Source organism: Anomaloglossus baeobatrachus, chromosome 3 (genome assembly GCF_048569485.1).
Source record: "Anomaloglossus baeobatrachus isolate aAnoBae1 chromosome 3, aAnoBae1.hap1, whole genome shotgun sequence".
Taxonomy (NCBI): domain Eukaryota; kingdom Metazoa; phylum Chordata; class Amphibia; order Anura; family Aromobatidae; genus Anomaloglossus; species Anomaloglossus baeobatrachus.
In genome coordinates this window covers 563,156,068-563,175,728 of record NC_134355.1, presented here as the reverse complement: position 1 = coordinate 563,175,728, position 19,661 = coordinate 563,156,068, and the positions used below count along the sequence as shown (strand labels likewise).

Here is a 19,661-nt window from a genome sequence, read left to right as displayed (position 1 = left end):
CCCACTCATTATGCTCATGAATATTCACTGCACTGACCGTGACCCCAGAAGTAACAGCAGCGCCGGTGACAGCGCTGTCGGGGACAGGTAAGTATTCAAGTTCATGCTGTACATGTTCTATCCAGGTGTCACATGGATAGTACATGAACAGTACATGGAAAACACACACACACATGGATACATGGATGGTATTACATACCTTCCCCATGGACCGTCACAAAATGCATGGACGTGTGAAAGAGGCCTTACGAGAATATCAATCATCCAGTGGGCCCTGGTTCTGAAACAATAGCGCCCCAAAACTTTAGTTGCCTTTGAAACCAGTTATTTGCCATTAGGCTCAATTTCTCATGGATGATATTATTGATAATCTCTGCTGCATTTCTAATAATAGCAAGGATTGTTATGCAATTAAAAGTGAATGTGAACATGATTTGTATGTCAGGAGAATGGGCATTCAGAATCCTACAGTCTAATTCTGTAGTGCTCAGAGGTTGTACAACTGCAGAACAGAACAATGATGCTATGTGTTGTGGTGTGATATTCGCACAACGATGATGTATGACGTATCTAACATACTAACTTACAGTAGAATACAAAATGACAATGATACAAGCAAGCTTATGATGTTACCTAATGCTGGTGGCCCCATTTACAATCCTTGGACTGGGGCTCTTTCAGCCATTTGTATTAATTGATCTAATAACTGAAGCTCTACCTCAAAATATAATATACATATGGTCTCCAAATCAGGAGAATTTCCAGTTTTTGCTCTTACGGCATTTTATTCTTGATGCGCCCCTGACTATTGCATTTTTTTTTTCAATTTCCCATATGTCCCAGAGATATGTAAATATATAGGCCTTTCAATTTAGTGCTAATCCTAATCTATATGGTCTTGATAAAGTGGTGGAGTTTCTTGGGGAGTATCTTTAATCTGCTCTGAATAATTACCATGTGAGCCGTACCCCATAGGTAAAAACAATAAAAAATAACATTAAATAAAAAGTTCCATATTTCTGGATCTATGTGATAGATTTTTCTAAAAAAATAATAGATTACCTGAGAGTAACAGGAATAAAGAGAAAATACAAATAAAAATAAGAAGGGGCACTAGTGGTCCTGGTCAGCTTCAGAGCAGTACTTATAGGCTCAATAGAAAAGAGCTTGTAAGTACTGTACATGTTTGGCCACCACTTTTATCACTGCTAGGCAGCGGTGGTGGTCGGTCACCTAGGCAACGAGCTATATACAGAAGAGAAGTGTTGATATCTCAAGAACAACTAAAATTTGTAATAAATTGCAGCAGTGAAAGCAGTGTCCAACAATGCCCATCTATGAAGACAGGAATAACCCTGTATCAATTTTATGGTTCTCAATATCTTTTTATTCAGCAAGTTTATCCGTTCTGCTATACTGGCTACAGGGAGAGAAGAGACTGTGTGCACTGTAATGTAGCTGCATACAGGGAGAGCAGAGCCGGTGTGCACTGTAATGTGGCTGATTACAGGGAGAGCAGAGACTGTTTGCACTGTAATGTAGCTGCATACAGGGAGAGCAGAGCCGGTGTGCACTGTAATGTGGCTGATTACAGGGAGAGCAGAGACTGTTTGCACTGTAATGTGGCTGCTTACAGGAAGAGCAGAGCCAGTGTGCACTGTAATGTAGCTGCTTACAGGGAGAGCAGAGCCGGTGTGCACTGTAATGTAGCTGCTTACAGGGAGAGCAGAGACGGTGTGCACTGTAATGTAGCTGCTTACAGGGAGAGCAGAGACGGTGTGCACTGTAATGTAGCTGCTTACAGGGAGAGCAGAGACGGTGTGCACTGTAATGTAGCTGCTTACAGGGAGAGCAGAGACGGTGTGCACTGTAATGTAGCTGGTTACAGGGAGAGCAGAGGCGGTGTGCACTGTAATGTAGCTGCTTACAGGGAGAGCAGAGAAGGTGTGCACTGTAATGTAGCTGCTTACAGGGAGAGCAGAGACGGTGTGCACTGTAATGTAGCTGCTTACAGGGAGAGCAGAGACGGTGTGCACTGTAATGTAGCTGCTAACAGGGAGAGCAGAAACGGTGTGCACTGTAATGTAGCTGCTAACAGGGAGAGCAGAGACGGTGTGCACTGTAATGTAGCTGCTTACAGGGAGAGCAGAGACGATGTGCACTGTAATGTAGCTGCTTACAGGGAGAGCAGAGACGGTGTGCACTGTAATGTAGCTGCTTACAGGGAGAGCAGAGTCGGTGTGCACTGTAATGTAGCTGCTTACAGGGAGAGCAGAGCCAGTGTGCACTGTAATGTAGCTGCTTATGACTCGCCCACCCCAGGGCTATGGGACACCCGGTGCCAGGCCGGACTAGTCCGGGGGTAGTCAGTGGTGGCGGGGCCCGACTCCATGGCCCTGGTGGGTGTCAGTTAAATATGGCTGGTGACTTGGGGTTTGTGTTCGTGACGCCACCTGTGGTATGCGGCTATTAAGCCGCCACTACTGTTTGAGGCCTCCGGGGTGATGATATGGCAGCAATGGTGGTACTGCTCCCCAAAGGTGGAGCGGTGCCCCGGGGACACTGTTGGTGCTCGTGAGAGTCTATGGTGTTGTGTGGATAACACGGTGCAGGGCCGACAGGCAATGAAAGAAACAGGCACAAACAACAGTCTCCTTACCTTCTCCTCTTTTACTGCACAAACGGTTAGTCCTGGGAGACCGTTACAGGTGGTAGAGGGCTCTGGCCGGCCTTATAGTACCTGAGATGTCGTTTTGGCCAGATGAGTATGAGGCCTACTCCTGTTCTTTTCCTTACTGTGATAGGACCCTGCTCCCTGAATTCATACCTCCCAACTTTTAAAGAAGGAAAAGAGGGACAAAGTTTGTGGCAAATTTTTAGGCCACGCCCCCTAACCACACCCATTTCACAGTCACGTCCATATCCACTCCCCATCCACACCCATTCAGCATGGACACGCAGGCAGCCGGCGGGCCTCCAGCATGGACACGCAGGCAGCCGGCGGGCCTCCAGCATGGACACGCAGGCAGCCGGCGGGCCTCCAGCATGGACACGCAGGTAGCCGGCGGGCCTCCAGCATGGACACGCAGGCAGCCGGCGGGCCTCCAGCATGGACACGCAGGCAGCCGGCGGGCCTCCAGCATGGACACGCAGGCAGCCGGCGGGCCTCCAGCATGGACACGCAGGCAGGCGGCGGGCCTCCAGCATGGACACGCAGGCAGCCGGCGGGCCTCCAGCATGGACACGCAGGCAGCCGGCGGGCCTCCAGCATGGACACGCAGGCAGCCGGCGGGCCTCCAGCATGGACACGCAGGCAGCCGGCGGGCCTCCAGCATGGACACGCAGGCAGCCGGCGGGCCTCCAGCATGGACACGCAGGCAGCCGGCGGGCCTCCAGCATGGACACGCAGGCAGCCAGCGGGCCTCCAGCATGGACACGCAGGCAGCCGGCGGGCATCCAGCATGGACACGCAGGCAGCCGGCGGGCCTCCAGCATGGACACGCAGGCAGCCGGCGGGCCTCCAGCATGGACACGCAGGCAGCCGGCGGGCCTCCAGCATGGACACGCAGGCAGCCGGCGGGCCTCCAGCATGGACACGCAGGCAGCCGGCGGGCCTCCAGCATGGACACGCAGGCAGCCGGCGGGCCTCCAGCATGGACACGCAGGCAGCCGGCGGGCCTCCAGCATGGACACGCAGGCAGCCGGCGGGCCTCCAGCATGGACACGCAGGCAGCCGGCGGGCCTCCAGCATGCACACGCAGGCAGCCGGCGGGCCTCCAGCATGGACACGCAGGCAGCCGGCGGGCCTCCAGCATGGACACGCAGGCAACCGGCGGGCCTCCAGCATGGACACGCAGGCAGCCGGCGGGCCTCCAGCATGCACACGCAGGCAGCCGGCGGGCCTCCAGCATGGACACGCAGGCAGCCGGCGGGCCTCCAGCATGGACACGCAGACAGCCGGCGGGCCTCCAGCATGGACACGCAGGCAGCCGGCGGGCCTCCAGCATGGACACGCAGGCAGCCGGCGGGCCTCCAGCACGGAGACGCAGGCAGCCACAGACAGGCGGCCGGTCGCCCGCACAGTGAGGCGGCCGGTCGCCTTCACAGACAGGCGGCCGGCCGCCCGCCTTCACTGACAGGCGGCCGGCCGCCCGCACAGTCAGGCGGCGGGGAGCGCCCGCACAGACAGGCGGCGGGGGGCGCCCCCACAGACAGGCGGCGGGGGGCGCCCGCACAGACAGGCGGCGGGGGGCGCCCGCACAGACAGGCGGCGGGGGGCGCCCGCACAGACAGGCGGCGGGGGGCGCCCGGCCGACCGCACAGAGAGGCGGCCGTCCGCCCGAATAGAGAGGTGGCCGGCCGCACGCACAGAGAAGCGGCCAGCCGCCCGCACAATGAGGCGGCGGGCCGCCCTCACAGACAGGCGGCCGGCCGCACGCACAGACAGGCGGCCGGCCGCATGCACAGACAGGCACCGGGGGCGCTCGCACAGACAGGCGGCGGGGGGCGCCCGCACAGACAGGCGGCGGGGGGCGCCCGCACAGACAGGCGGCGGGGGGCGCTCGCACAGACAGGCGGCGGGGGGCGCCCGCACAGACATGCGGCGGGGGGCGCCCGCACAGACAGGCACCTGGGGCGCTCGCACAGACAGGCGGCGGGGGGCGCCCGCACAGACAGGCGGTGGGGAACGCCCGCACAGACAGCTGGCGGGTGGCGCCCGCACAGACAGGCGGCGGGGGACGCCCGCACAGACAGGCGGCGGGGGGCGCCCGCACAGACAGGCGGCGGGGGGGCGCCTGCACAGACAGGCGGTGGGGGGCGCGGGCCGACCGCACAGAGAGGCGGCCGTCCGCCCGAACAGAGAGGCGGCCGGCCGCACGCACAGACAGGCGGCCGGCCGCACGCACAGAGAAGCGGCCAGCCGCACGCACAGACAGGCGGCCGGCCGCACGCACAGACAGGCGGCCGTCCGCCCGAACAGAGAGGCGGCCGGCTGCACGCACAGAGAAGCGGCCGGCCGCACGCACAGACAGGCGGCCGGCCACACGCACAGACAGGCGGCCGGCCGCACGCACAGACAGGCGGCCGGCCGCACGCACAGACAGGCGGCCGGCCGCACGCACAGAGAGGCGGCCGTCCGCCCGCAGAGACAGGCTCCGGCCGGGGGTGGGGGGGGGAGGGAGGGAAATCAGCGCTGGGGAGATTCAGTTTACATACCAGCAGCAGCACAGCGCTCCTCTCTGTTATGCCACGTCTACTAGGATGGTAGGAGGGAAAAGCAGTGAGGCGGGGAGAGAGTGGGTGGGCGGAGCCCGGGAGACGGCCGTCCCGCCCGTGGCAACGGGACAAACAATGTAAAGCGTGAAAGTCCCGCTGTATCCGGGAAGGTTGGGAGGTATGCTGAATTTAGCAATTGCCCTCTTGCTGCTGGGACCGGTGGTACATCCCTTTCCCTCTGTGGTAGGCTGCACAGGCCCTCTCTGGTGCTTCTCTGCTGGAGTCCACACCGGGCCCTGATGATGCAGCTGTACCTTCGGGCTGTTTATGGGCCAGGTGCTTGCAGCTCTCTTGCCCTTCGGATTCGGCTACCAGGGAGTATTTTAGGCCCTGGTGGCCACAGACTCCGATGTCCGAGTCTCTTCTGTGCCTCTCTGCTCCTCCGGCTTCACTGGGCCAAGCTGCTCCAGCTCTAGGCCCCAGTTCCACAGGACAGCACTACTCTGCGTCTGCTTGCTATCATTTCTCTCTACAGACTGACCACTAACTCCTCCCTCAGGCCAGACTTAAGGAATGCTCCCTGGAACTCCAGGTTCAGAGCTCCCCCTGCTGGCCTGAGGGAGAACTGCGTTGGATGTTAAACTTACTGGCCAATAGACCTCCCAATTACCTCCAGGCTCAGCATTAACCCTTTGGAGGGGCAATGCTGTTGTGGCGACCAGGTCCTGGGGCGCCACACTTACAGGGAGAGCAGAGCCGGTGTGCACTGTAATGTAGCTGCTTACAGGGAGAGCAGAGACGGTGTGCACTGTAATGTAGCTGGTTACAGGGAGAGCAGAGGCGGTGTGCACTGTAATGTAGCTGCTTACAGGGAGAGCAGAGAAGGTGTGCACTGTAATGTAGCTGCTTACAGGGAGAGCAGAGACGGTGTGCACTGTAATGTAGCTGCTTACAGGGAGAGCATAGACGGTGTGCACTGTAATGTAGCTGCTTACAGGGAGAGCAGAGATGGTGTGCACTGTAATGTAGCTGCTTCCAGGGAGAGCAGAGACGGTGTGCGCTGTAATGTAGCTGCTAAGGCTCTGTGCGCACTAGACCATTTTACCCGCGGATTTATCCGCGGATTTGCCGCGGAAAATTCTTGAGAAATGTCTGCAATCTTTGTGCAGACATTTCCCAGCAAATTCTATGGGAAAAAAAAATAGCTGTGCGCACTGTGCAGATTTTTCTTAAGAAATTTCCTTGAGAAGAATTTCTCGAGAAAATTTCTTGAGAAAATGAGCATGTTCATTATTTCCGCAGGTACCCTGCGGATTTCGGCAGTACAGCCTGCAAAATCCGCAGGGAACCACCCGCGGGAAAATCGCGGCAAAATCGCGACAAAATCGCGGCTAATCCGCGGCAAATCCGCATGCGGATTTGGTGCGGATTTTTTCCGAAGGTCCGGAAATCTTTCACTCCCAGAAGTTTCTCAAGAAATTTTCTTGAGAAACTTCACATTTCTAGTGCGCACAGAGCCTAACAGGGAGAGCAGAGACGGTGTGCGCTGTAATGTAGCTGCTTACAGGGAGAGCAGAGACGGTGTGCGCTGTAATGTAGCTGGGTGGCAGGTTGCCCACAGCAGGAAATCCATTTAGAAATCTGAACAGCGAATAGTGAATATTTTAATGAAAATTTTGCTGCAGCTATAGTGTAGACTTTGCATTATGAAATGTTTACGTTGAACAGACAACATCCATGAGGAATCTAAGTTACATGTGGAATTGTATTTTCCGCAGATTTGCAGTGATTTTCACTTTTTGCATTGCACAGTACAATGTCAGCACGAAAATCTGAAGCATAAATTGAAATGCATTGGATTTTAAATCTCCATCACAGATCAATTATTAAGTGAATTTTGCAGCAATTTTTGAGGTGGTAGGTTTGTGAGTTTTGGTTAAAAGGGAATCTGTCACCAGGTTTTTGCTACTTCATCTGAGAGCAGCATAATGTAAAAACAGAGACCCTGATTCCGGTATCACTTAGAGCACTTTCAGGCTATGTTCGCACGTTGCGTTTTTTTCCGTGTTTCTGCAGCGTTTTTAGCAGCAGCGTTTTTGCGCTAAAACGCATGCGTTTTTGATTTCCAGCAAAGTCTATGGGAAAAGCAGAAATCCTGTCTGCACTTTGCTTTTTTTTCTGCAGCGTTTAATTTGCATATTTGTGGTCAAAAACCATGCTGAAAAAGAAGCAGCATGTCAGTTGTTTTTGCCATTTCTGCAGCATTTCCTTAACATTGGAGTCAATGAGAAATGGCAAAACGCAACCAAAAGCACAATTCCTGCGTTTTTCCTGCTTTTTACCTGCTTTTCCTCTGCGTTTTTGGCTCCAAAAACGCATGCTTTTCTGGCAAAAAATTAATGGGTTCTAATGTTCCTTTACACACACACAATAACCGAAAATTTAAATGTTAAAAAATTATAAACTTCACCTATTTTTCTGATAAAATGTGCATAACCACTATTTTTTCATTAAAATTGATAATTTCCCATATAGTTTTATTAAAAGTTAATTTTATACTTTTTTTCTCTTTTTTCATTCTTTTGGACTATTTCAACTTTATTTCTCAGTGTCTTGATCTACAAAACGCATCTGCAGAAACGCAGGTGAAAACGCAGGTAAAAAGCGCTAAAAACGCACTAAAAACGCGGTAAAAACGCATGCGTTTTTAGCGCTGAAAAATGGTCAAAAGCCATTTGGTCAAAAACCAAGGGAAGGAAAACGTGCAGAATAAACTGCAGGTACTCCGACGCAACGTACGCACATAGCCTCACATTGCGTTTTTCACCTACATTCACTGGTCCTGTCGGGCATCAGTCCTCCCCCGCAAAATGTATTTCGGACGCATACGCCGACGGGGCCATTGACTATAACGGAGCAGACGGAGTCAGCGTGTGCTCTATCTTGCACGATTTTTGGGCATATACATTTTCTGCAGGTGGACACCCCTACGTAGTCTTCTGGGGGCAGGGATGACCTTACACGTCAAGTTGTCCTGTAATGATCTCATACTGATAAAACACTTATTGTATTGAAACACCAAAACACAGCCCCAGTAAAAGACCCATCACTGTATTCAGGCTCACTGTCTCTAACATTATGGTGCTCTCAGATTACATAGCAAAAATCTGTTGACAGATTTCTTATGTCATCCACTTTACTGGTGCTTTAGAATGATATTTTACTAAGTCCTCACTTTGGGTCTAACAACACAATGTAGCAATCAATCTATATGTTTGACAAAATATTTCATCATTGGACATTTTATTGTGTTCATGTACTTTATATATAAATGGATGTCAGATTTCTTTTTTTCAAAAACCGGTGGTGTGTGTTATTGCAGCTCATTCCTTTTGACTTGTTCAATGTGGCTGAGCTGCAGCACCGGGCACAGCCCCTGGACAGGTGAGGCGCTGATTTTAAAGAGAGTACACAATTTATTACTTCAAAACCAAATGGAAGCTCCCATGAAAACTGTGATATGTGAGTAGTCTGTCTTTACTGTAGCCTGTGGAAGTGTAACTATGGTTGCAGGGTTTTAAAGAAAGAAGCCATATTTTTGTAATCCTGGCCAAAACCTTTTATGACAATTAGAATTAAAAGTGAACCTTACAGCTGATACATGCTGCTCAATCCGTGGGGAGCAGGTATGCGGCACTGGCTGTATGAACTCAGCCAGGTGTGTTTGACTCTGAAATGCTGCAGTGTTTCAGAGGAAAACATACCTGAAAGGGAACTTGTCACTTGGAAAAATGCTATTAACCTGCAGATATGGGGTTAATCTGCAGGTTAATAGGATTCTGAACCTGCCCGGCATCTGTACATTACCCCTGCAGAAGGGAGGACATTTAACTTTAATCCTACAGTTTCAGTCATGGAGGCAGTGCTGGCAGTTCAATTATCACTCTACATATGGAGTGCTTGTTGTAACCGTGCACGGAAATCTGCTCAGCATTAGACCCTCCTGTCAGTCAGTACGGGGGGGCACAGTTACAGCTGCCGCTCTCCATACATGGAGCAGTGACTAAACCCGCGCTGGCGCCACCTCCATGACTGAAACCAGAGGATTAAAGTTCATTTCCTCCCAGCAACGGGGATTAATGTACTGACATCGGGCAGGTTCAGAATGTTATTAACCTGCTGTTTAACCCCATATCTACAGGTTAATAGTATTTTTGACAGGTTCCCTTTAAAAGCCATCAGGGACCGAGGCCGCGCTGTACACTAATTGGACAGAGGAATCGCTGCTAGCTTTTCCCGCCTGCTGCCCTGGACTGACAGGTCTTTGCCTATACACTCATGTGTGCTGCCCCTACAGCGGTCGAAGCACTCGGATCCAGGGGTTGCTGTGGCTCGATGCTCTCCGGACTCCGGGGCTCACGGCCACTTCAAATGTAAAGGAGGTATTTACAGGGGATAAGAGTTTGTGACGTCATCCGTGGTTCGCAGTGAGGGGAGTACTGCCACTACCTATGGGAGTACCCGGGGGAGATGGAGTGGGGCAGCCAGATGATGTTCCCTCCATGGGTAGGGGATGCCCCGGGACTCTGGATGATGGAGGTGGTGTAGGGGAGCATGGTGCGGATTGGAAGCAGGGGAGGACAGCGTACTTACTCAGGCAGTGTTGGTAGTGCTGTGATCGCTGCGATCGCAAAGCAGACTCTGACACAAAGGTAAACCCAGTCTCTGTATGCCGCTGCCCTCTTGGGGGAGCCCGTCTGGGCATCCGTCACCTCTGGTACTGCCGGATGGTCCGGAGCCTGCCTCCATGCACAAATTTTGGAATTTTTCTGGTGGTCCGTTTGCTTAAAACTGTCGTTAGTAGTGGAGCTCTGCTCTCAGGGGCTCACGCTTGGGATTTTTGCAGGGTGCATGGATTGGAAAGCCCTATAGCCCTTGTTGCACTAGCCCCCGATCTCTGAGCTTCTTGGGGACAGTACGTGAAGACACTACCCTCCACAGGCTAATTGCCGGGTTGCCTAAAGCTACTCCCGGAACTAGGGTCCTGTAACCCGCCGTGCTTTCGGTCCCAGACTGGTTATTAGGCTTGATATGCTGTCTGTTCTCCAACACTGGGTCTAGGCACCCAGCCTCAATACCCTGTGACTGGGTCTCCGACCCCTCCGGGCCCAGACCACTGTCTGCGACCCAACCAACTACATACAGGGAGCCACCACTCCCTCAGCCCCTCACTTCTTGAGGGCTAACACTGTTCTGATCACTTCCCTCCCACCAGCCTACCTGACCCTTAGGTGGGCGGCCTTATTCCAGCTAGGCAGCCCACTGGTGTGTCTGACAGGGTGTGATGTGAGGTGTAGTTGGGATTTGGATGCGGATGGAGGCAGTACCATAGGTTGGGAACCATGAGAGGTTGAGTCCTGCACCACAAGATGAAGAGGGTGCAGTACCCTGTGACACCCTGGCTAGTTCAGGGGCGTCAAACACGCAGGAACAAACCTGTCAATCTAGGCCAGCAGAGAGGAGAAGCTACTGAGGACCTTCCTATCCAGCTTATCTACATTGTTGTCTTTAAAGTATGTTTTTCACTGAAACAGTGTTTTGAAGTGTAATATACCTGGCTAAGATAATTCAACAGTGTCTGGTACAGGTTGCCCATTGCTCGGCCAGCGTGTACCAGCTGTCAGGTTCACTTTAAGGCTTAGAGTACACGGTGAGAAAATCAGAGCGAGTGGAATGCGATAAAAAAAAATAAAATCACATTCCACTCGGCCCAATATTACTCTATGTGCCTGCTCCCATGAGCGATTATTTTCTCAGACCTAATCATACCGAGAAAACAGTCGCAGCATTCTGCGAGTGTAATGCGATCTTGTTTCTCTCGCACCCATTCAAGTCTATGGGGCGAGAGAAACCTCGCACTGCACTCGCGTTACACTGGTGTAATGCGAGTGCACTGCGAGAATCGCAATAGCCGACAACGGAGAAGAGAGGGAGATAAATCCCTCCCCTCCACAGCTGTGGTCTGATCACACGATTGGACCACAGTCGCATGACCCTCGCATGACACTCAGCTCCCGCTGTGCTGCGAGCGTGAGCCAACTGTCATGCGAGGACATGCAGTAATCCCCGTGTGGCCTCAGCCTAAGACTCCTGTACACATAAATTTGGACAATCTTACCGATTTCAGTAGTTCTGGCCAACTATCTCATTTACATTGGATTTCCCTGACTCTTCCTGAAGTAAAGAATCAGAAATTGTAAACTGTGACATCCGATCCTCTGTTCTCCCTAGAGCTAAGCTGCCACCTGAGATGTCCGGCAGCGTTTATTTTTCTTCCCCCCTTAAAGAACACATCCATGCTTTGCCGAGCATGTACTGCATGTGTAGGGGTGGATTTGGTAGAGATAGCCATTGAATGATTGTTGGACAGAGACAGACGCTACCTTATGTGTTTGGGCCCCTTTTGAGACATTATCAGATTTTAAAGTTTAGAATCTGCAATGGTAAAAGAAAACTTTAACCGGCAAAGATCCAGTCCAGTGAGAGAATGATTATCATTATCAGATGAAAAGTCTCCATAGCAAACCCATGAGACAACATTACACTGTTATCATTTTATCTGTCTCCAACAATCATTAACTTTCCTACGCCAGGACACCAATCTCAACAGTGAAAAACATGTATTTAAGCCATGGTTTTGACAAGGAGACAAAGTCCCATTCATGATGGTGTCTTCCCTGCACCCAAACATGGTGCATCATGAACAAAAAAAGCCATAGTCCATCATTGGGTCTCAGATGTCATCTTTTTAACCCTGGCAGGAGGGACGAAAAGTGATGCTGGTACATAAGGCTTTGTTAGGAGGTAAAGCTGTCATGGTGAGGCTTTATTCATCTAATGCAAAGATTCAGTTTTGATGTCTTTGTCCTATTGCTGAGTAGTCTGGCCAAACCCAAGTGACTTATAAGCGGTCTCCCCTAGACTGCTGAGACCCACACCCCGCAAACAAGACCCTCCCATGTCCGATTAACCACTCCGAGACCAAATTAACCAAAATACAAACTTTATTAGGAGAGCTTTATCAAAATTAAACAACTCTCATCTTTTATTGTGGATGGAGGTCGGTCACAGCACAATTAACCATTATTAATCAATACTTTCAAACGAAACTTTGTGCCAGGCCGGAATTCCGGCGCACTTTAGCTTTCGTAACCGAACAACTGTTTGGCTCAAAACCGCCACGGAGGAGCAGAGGCCTTAGACTGTGCTCCGACCCCCACCCATAAAGAACAAAGCCTGCTCAATACCATCTTGCGGCGGGAACCGAGGTCATTTCACCCGGCATGAATGACGAGGACCACTGGAGTTAAGGCAGACCTGGCAATCTCCACAACTTCAGGTATAACTTGAGCCCATATGAGACCCCTGATGCCTCTCCAATTCACCTCGAAGCCACGAAAGCCAAATATAGGAGTGGCCTATTAACCAAATTACAGACTTAGCCGCGCCTAAAAGGAAAAAACTGTTAGTGACACGTATACAATAAGGCAAACCTGTTTAAGTAATTGATTAAAGAAGCAATAATACCGGACTAATACATTTCGCAAAACATGCAGAAAACCACCGGCCTATGCATTGGGCAATCCCGCCCAAGCGGCCTCAGTCGCCGCCCCTATCCAAAGGAGTGAGTACCAAACTCGCTGGCGGGCAGACCCAGAAACGTCAAACATTTACGAAAAACCGCTAAGAATTGGAATCTCGTCAGAGGGGAACTGTCTTCATGGACTAGAATGAAGAGTTACCATGGCGCAAAGTGATGTAGTTACGGATCAGTCTAACAGGGCACGCTGGGCCAGGAATAGAAACAAAAATAACCAGCAGCCATTCCCGGTTTGATCAGTCTTAGATTGCCGAATTCTTATCCTTAAACCCCCATTACCCGATGTGATGTCGTCGTGCCGAAGGCCCCCGTGGGTGCCTCCAGCAGGAGAAAGCAACTCACCAATGCGCAATGCGCCAAAAAGGCTATAGCAAAAGAAGCAGAGAAAAGAGCAGACTCGAAAGGAGGCCGATGATAGTAGGAAGAAGGCTAAAAGAAACCGGCCTTCTGCGCTCCCTTCTAGGCTGCCCCCTGCCCCACGCCTTAACTGCTTGTTGGACTATAAAAAATTTAGTAATGTCCAACCAACCTCGTAGTTTGAAATGGAAAGCAAGCTCCGGCAGATAGTTCAGGTGATACAGGTACTGGCAGGTAACATCCAATCTGGCAGAATCAAATGTAGAAACCGTGTAATTTGCTGCGAAAAAACTAACCATTCCGCCCATGCCTTACCGTAAGCCAGCCGGGGCCCCTGAAGACGTCACCAACGGCATCAGCTGCATTCCAACAGATCCCATATGCTGTGTGGGCACGATATTCCCTCTGTTTGGGCGCAAGGACAGAGCTGTCGGAACTTCTGAAATTGAAAACGGGAAAGTGAGTCGGCGATAGTGTTGCACCTGCCAGGCACATGGCGAGCCCGGAACCAAATATTGAGCTCAAAACTTGAAGCACAAAAATTTAAGTAATTTTGTAACTGGCAAAGAGGATGAAGTCAGGTGATTTATCACGTACACCACCCTCATGTTGTCAGTCCAGAATCAAATCCGTTTATTTCTGAAAGGCGGGCACGAGATGGCGACCGCTGTCACAATGGGGAATAAATCGAGGAGAGTTAGATTGGACACGAAACCATTGGAGTGCCAAGATTGGGGCCAATGCTCAGCACACCATTGAACACCGAAATAACACCAAAACCCAACGATCCAGATGTGTCGGAAAAGAGTGATAGCTCTTCATTGGGGGCAAAGATATCCTAGAAACAAGTTTGCCTATTGTACCTGGATACAAAATCGTTCCAAATGAACAAATCAGCCCCTAGGCGGGATGTAATCCTGGTACGGAGATGGGGAAGCCAAACGCCTTTTGTAACCAGTGATAACCTCCGGGAAAAACTCGACCCATTGGCATGACGAGACAGGCAATACTAGAAGGGCCAAGAAAGATTGCATCTGATGGAAGGTCACTCTACGGACCGAACAAAAACCCCATGATCAGTGAGCGCAGCTTCAATACCTTGTCATCTGGGAGACGAAAAAAACATCGCATTTGAATCTATCTCAATACCAAGAAAAGAAAGGACCGGCAAAGGATTTTTCCCCTTTGCAACGGGACACCGAATCTTGACATCAAGCTGCAAAACGTATGTAATAGAAAGTGGAAGGGAGTGGAATCTTGGGGGCCTACAAAAAGAAGTCATCAAGATAATGAGTAACGGATTGAGAACCGGATTCAACTTGTACAACCCATTCCAAAAAAGAACTAAATAGCGCAAAATAGGAACAAGAGATTGAGCATCCCATAGGAAGGCACGTATCGTAGTCATAACAACCGTCTGCAAAACATCCCAACAACTGGTAGCAATCATGGTGGACTGGGAAGAGGCGAAAAGCCGACACAATATCTGACTTGGCCATCAGCGCCCCCCCGCTTGCCGAACTAAACCCATAGCTTTGTCAAAAGAAACCTACGTGACTGACGTGTCCAATTCAAGTATACCATCGTTGACGGATGAACCTCTCGGGTGAGACAGGTGATGAATTAGACGGAATTTTCCTGTTTCCTTCTTAGGAATGACCCCAAACAGAGACACCCGAAAGTTGTAAAAAGGTATCACCTTAAAGGGTCCCTTAAACCTGCCTTTATCTAACTCGCTGTTTAGTTTATCAAGCAAAACCTCATGGAGTTCCGTCGCTGACTTTACATTCCGGACAAAAACGGGTTGTCTGTTAAGGTTAAAAAGGGGGTAAAGAATCCAAAAGTGAAGCCGAAGTGCAGCTGAGCTGCCGCCTCTTTATTGAGGTACCGATCGAGCCACAGCCCCGTCTCTGATACGCTCACTGGTGTCTCGATTTTCAGGTGAATTTGACGACTTTGTTGGCAATTTTGCCGAAGGCGGGAGCATTTTTCTGCTGCATGGGGGCCTCCGCAGGTAGAGCATTCAAGCTTATATCTGCAGAGACCAAAGAATCGGCAGTGCCGCTGGGTCTACGCACGGCCACTGAACTGGAACCGGCCGAGCTGCCAGGGGCCGCGATATGAAAGGGGACCTTAGGAGTCATCATGAAGCGCAACCAGGAGTCCGTAGCTTTAACAAGTCAACATATATAAAAAGCTCAGGACAACGGTCAGGATGTTTCTGACCCATGCACACCCTAATACGAAAAGGCTTGCAGCCAATTATTAATAGTTTTTGCAACCCTGGGGTTTTTTGTTTTTTTTTTTAAAAGGCCGTTCAGCAGAACCCTCTCCTTGTCTACAGTAAACTGATCAGTGGAAACAAGCAACCAAATGTCTATATAATCATTTGCCCAAAATATTTTTTTTTTTATTTTATTTTTTACAGTCTCTGGGTCAAGGTGAGAGTCTAAGGGGGGGGATACTGCAAAAGAATGTATCCTTATGTATATCAGCCCTAGGAGGGGGCTTGTATCTCTTTTCAGGTTGATTTCAGAGTAATAAAGGGTTAACCAGATTTTTATTTTTTTTTCTTTTTTCACTCGGGGTATTTAAATGGGCTAACAGAGCTTTTAATGACATAGCTGTAGTATCGGCACCTCCCCAAGCCCCAGAATAAGTGTACTCACCGACCGCTGGAGCATCCGTGGGATTCACCGATATATGTTGAGCCGCTACCGATCCGGCGGCATGTGGTTGAACCACATAGGGTTCGGCATCTCTCTGGTGGCACGATCTGCGACGAGAGTGCCTTCTGGATGTCCTGGAGTCATCGGATGAATCAGCCGTGGTTGATGGCGAACGCCATCCTGATGACCGAGACCGACGGCTTCTGCGAGAGGATGTGGACCGTCGCTCAGAATAGGCAGAGCGGCGATCGCGATCCCTACTGGATCGCCTGCGTCTATATAGGCTACGGGAATGTGAGGAGTCAGAGGAGTCGGAGGCAGCGGAGCGGTGTCCGCGCCCAGGCGTCACCTACCATGGGCCGTGCTTCCAGCACCCGCTGCATCGTGGACAGGGAGGACCCGGGGTAGGTTCTGCAGCTCCGGGGGCAAGGCCGACACTGTATGTGATGCGTGAGGCAAGGCTATCCCCTCTGGTGACGCTGGGGGCAATGCCAGCACCTGCGGAGCAACAGGATGCAAAGCCATCCCAACAGTAGCTGCAGGAGCAGCAAGCGGCAAAGCCATCACCGCAGCTGCTGCAGGAGCCATAGCCATCACTGTTGCCACCGCAGGGGGCAAAGTCATTCCCCCACTCATGTCTATGTGTTGAAGAGACAACTGGGGAGATAACATTGTAGTTGAGGGAGCAGCTGCCCCCACCCTGCCTGCTTCTCCATTAGTGCATTGTGGCAGGGGAGGTAAGAGTAGATAATTGCATCCTACTAGCAAACTCCTCTGCTGAGGAGGATCTGCAGCTATTATTTCCTCCCCTGGCTGTGTGTGGGGATGCTATTACAGGTGGAGTGTTGGGCTGAAGCAGCAAGGATGGGGTTAAGCCTTGCCTCCAGAGCGCAGTGATTTGATTTATTAATTACAGCGGCGCCGCTTTGCCTGTAGGACAGGAGAGGCTTGCGGCCACCGCGCGTGTTACTGTGGTCGGGCGTGTGGGCGTTACTGAGCGTGGGAACGTGCACGGCGCGCACGTGATTCGCGGGCACTTGGGGCGCGTGCCCGCCCCGCGCGCGTGCGCAGTGTGTGTCTCAGACGCTCCGGCGGGCGGCTTAGACAAGCAGGCCGCCTGCCGGCCGGATTTTGCGTCTGAGCCTCAGGAGGAGGGGAACGCTGCTCACCTATAATAGCAGCAAGCCACGCGTCACCGTCCCTCCTGATCCTGTCCCTGACAGCCTTGTCCAGCATGTCAGCCATCTCTCACCGGGAACGACAGCAGCGTCCGGATCTCACAAGGTGAGGAGAGACCGGAACCAGGAAGAGGGGGAATATTTATAGGGGAAAGAGTGGGATCATGGGAACATTCCCATTGGATAACACCCCTGGAAGGGGAGGAGGGAGAATCGGACATGAGAGGGAACTTAACCCCTTACTACCAGGGCACAGCAGTCAGGGTGCATTCAGTAAAACACCGACATGCCCTATAGTCTCAGCATCCAGAGTACATGAACCAATACTTTGCACCAGTAACTTACAGAAAAACCTCGGACCACACTTATTTCACATAATGCATGCCCCTTTTCTTCTAGACCACATACTCATTTTTGCATGAGTCATAAAAAGTATCTAAATCACATAATAAATGTTAGGCTATGTGCGCACGCTGCAATTTTAACTGCACCCAAACTGCATCTTGTCCCAAAGAACTGGAAATGAAAAAAAAAAAACGTTTGTGTGCCGCCCCCGTGCCAGCAGCCGGCGCTGCTCGGATCCGGGTTTTCAGGGGTGGTGGCTCGAGGGTCTCGCGGACATGCCGAATAAATGGGGGGACGTATATGTACGGTCTGGGCCGTATGAACTCGTGACACCACCCACGGTGTGTGATGAGGTGGGACACCACTGCTGCTGTTACGGGGCACCCGGGGGAGATGTCGTGCAGCAAGTTGTTAACCCCTCCGTGGGCAGGGATGGTGGCTACGGGACCCGGTGGCTCTGGTGCAGGGAAGATGACGATCGCAGGGGGTGCTGGTGTACTCACAGTTAGTAAAACACACAAGTCTCTAGTAAACACAGGTGATGGTGGCCGGTGCCGCTGCCGGTTGCGTTCGGGATCCCCTACCCGGCTGGTGGTCTCTGTCCTTTTTCTGCACTGTTGTGTAAGGTGGACTTTCCCAGTATAAAACTCAGGAGTCCGCTCCCGGCTGGATGTGGCCTAAGGAGTCGTGTCCGCAGTCGCTGGCCCGTGGGATCTATGGGCCCTGGCGGTGACCTCTTATCCCTAATCGGTGGGCAGTTGTCTTCTATGAGGGGCTTTGGGTGGGACAGGACCTCTAATCCTGGCCTCAATCAGTTAATTAACCAGTTCCACTTGTTTCTGGCTCCTGGCTTCAGGGTCCGAGTACCCTCCTTTGTGCTACAGTTTCCGGGTCGGTTCCCCGTGTCGGTACCGGCGGGCTACAACCCTGGCCCGGTCCACCTCGGTTCCACCGAGCCGTCTTCCCGTCTCCTGCTGACGGAGACCGCCGTCTGCCTCCTAGCCAGTGGCACCAGGGCTCCTATCCTGGTACCGTTCAACTTGGACTTCACTGCTGGAGCTACCCCTAGCTCCAGCCCACGCTCCTCTCCAAACTTAACTCTAGAGTGAACTGACTTGTTTTCCCGCCCTGGGCTGTCTGGACCCGTGTGTTCCAACCGCCTGGTCATGTCCACTGGTGTGTCTATCTTTCCCTAAGGAGGGGTGACTAGGGTTTTCTGGTTTCCTGTGTGTTTCCTAGTGAGGGAAGGTGTTATGCAGGGGCCTATTTGTGACTACTTGGTTTTGCGAGGGCGTCACACTTGTAATGTTGGTGCGATTTTGATGCGTTTTTGCCGCATTTTTGTTAATGCATTTTTTAAAGGAGAAACAAAATATGATAGGATAGTATAGTTCATAGAAAGAATAGATAGAAAAAATAGGAAGGATAGATTGAAAGAACATATAGAATAGATAATAAGAAGAACAGAATAGATAGAAAGAAATAACAGAATAGCTCTATAAAGGGGTAGTTAGCTTGGACAGCTAGTTTTTTTTTTAATTCTTTTTTTTGGAGGGGTGGGGGTGTAAAAAAAATGACTTGGGGTCTCTTCCCAGTTTTCCTATCCAGAACAGGAACAGCAGCAGATGAAGTCTGCAACCCTCAGCTGTTTGCTGTACCTTGCAATTCTATGTCATGAGATTTGCCCTGGGGCAATTCTATGTCATGAGATTAGCCCTTGGTCCGTGTTTTTTAGTCCTTGTCTGATTATGAAAAATAGAGGGAATCCCGCACTTTATTTTAATTTGTTTTTGTTTTTTGTTTTTTTTTAAATAAAGTGGGTTCCCCCCATTTTTCTAAAACCAGCCAAGGTACAGCAGACAACTGGGAGCTTATATTATTAGGGTGGGAAGGGCCATGGTTATTTGGCCCTTTCCAGCCTAACAATAGCAGCCCACACCCATACCAGAAGTGGGCTGCTATTGTTCTGGCACTGGACCCGGCTCTTCCCATTGCTCTGGTGCGGTGGCAATCGGGGTAATAAAGTGTTAATAACAGCCCACAGCTGCTACTGAGCCCAAGATTAGTGATGGCAGGTGTCTATGAGACACCCCCCATCACTAATCTGTAAGTGAAAGTAAATAAACACAAACATCCAAAAAATCCTTTATTTGAAATAAAAGACAAAAAAACACCCTCTTTCACCATGTTATTAACCCCCAAAACACCCCTGCAGTTCTGACAAGAGAGAGATAT

The 19,661-nt window shown here is 51.2% G+C and overlaps 1 protein-coding gene across 3 annotated transcripts in view; it reads left to right on the top strand.

The window, feature by feature from the left end:
• Nucleotides 1-19,661, top strand: part of NGEF (neuronal guanine nucleotide exchange factor) — a 453,640-nt gene that overhangs the window by 123,966 nt on the left and 310,013 nt on the right. The window lies entirely within an intron of this gene.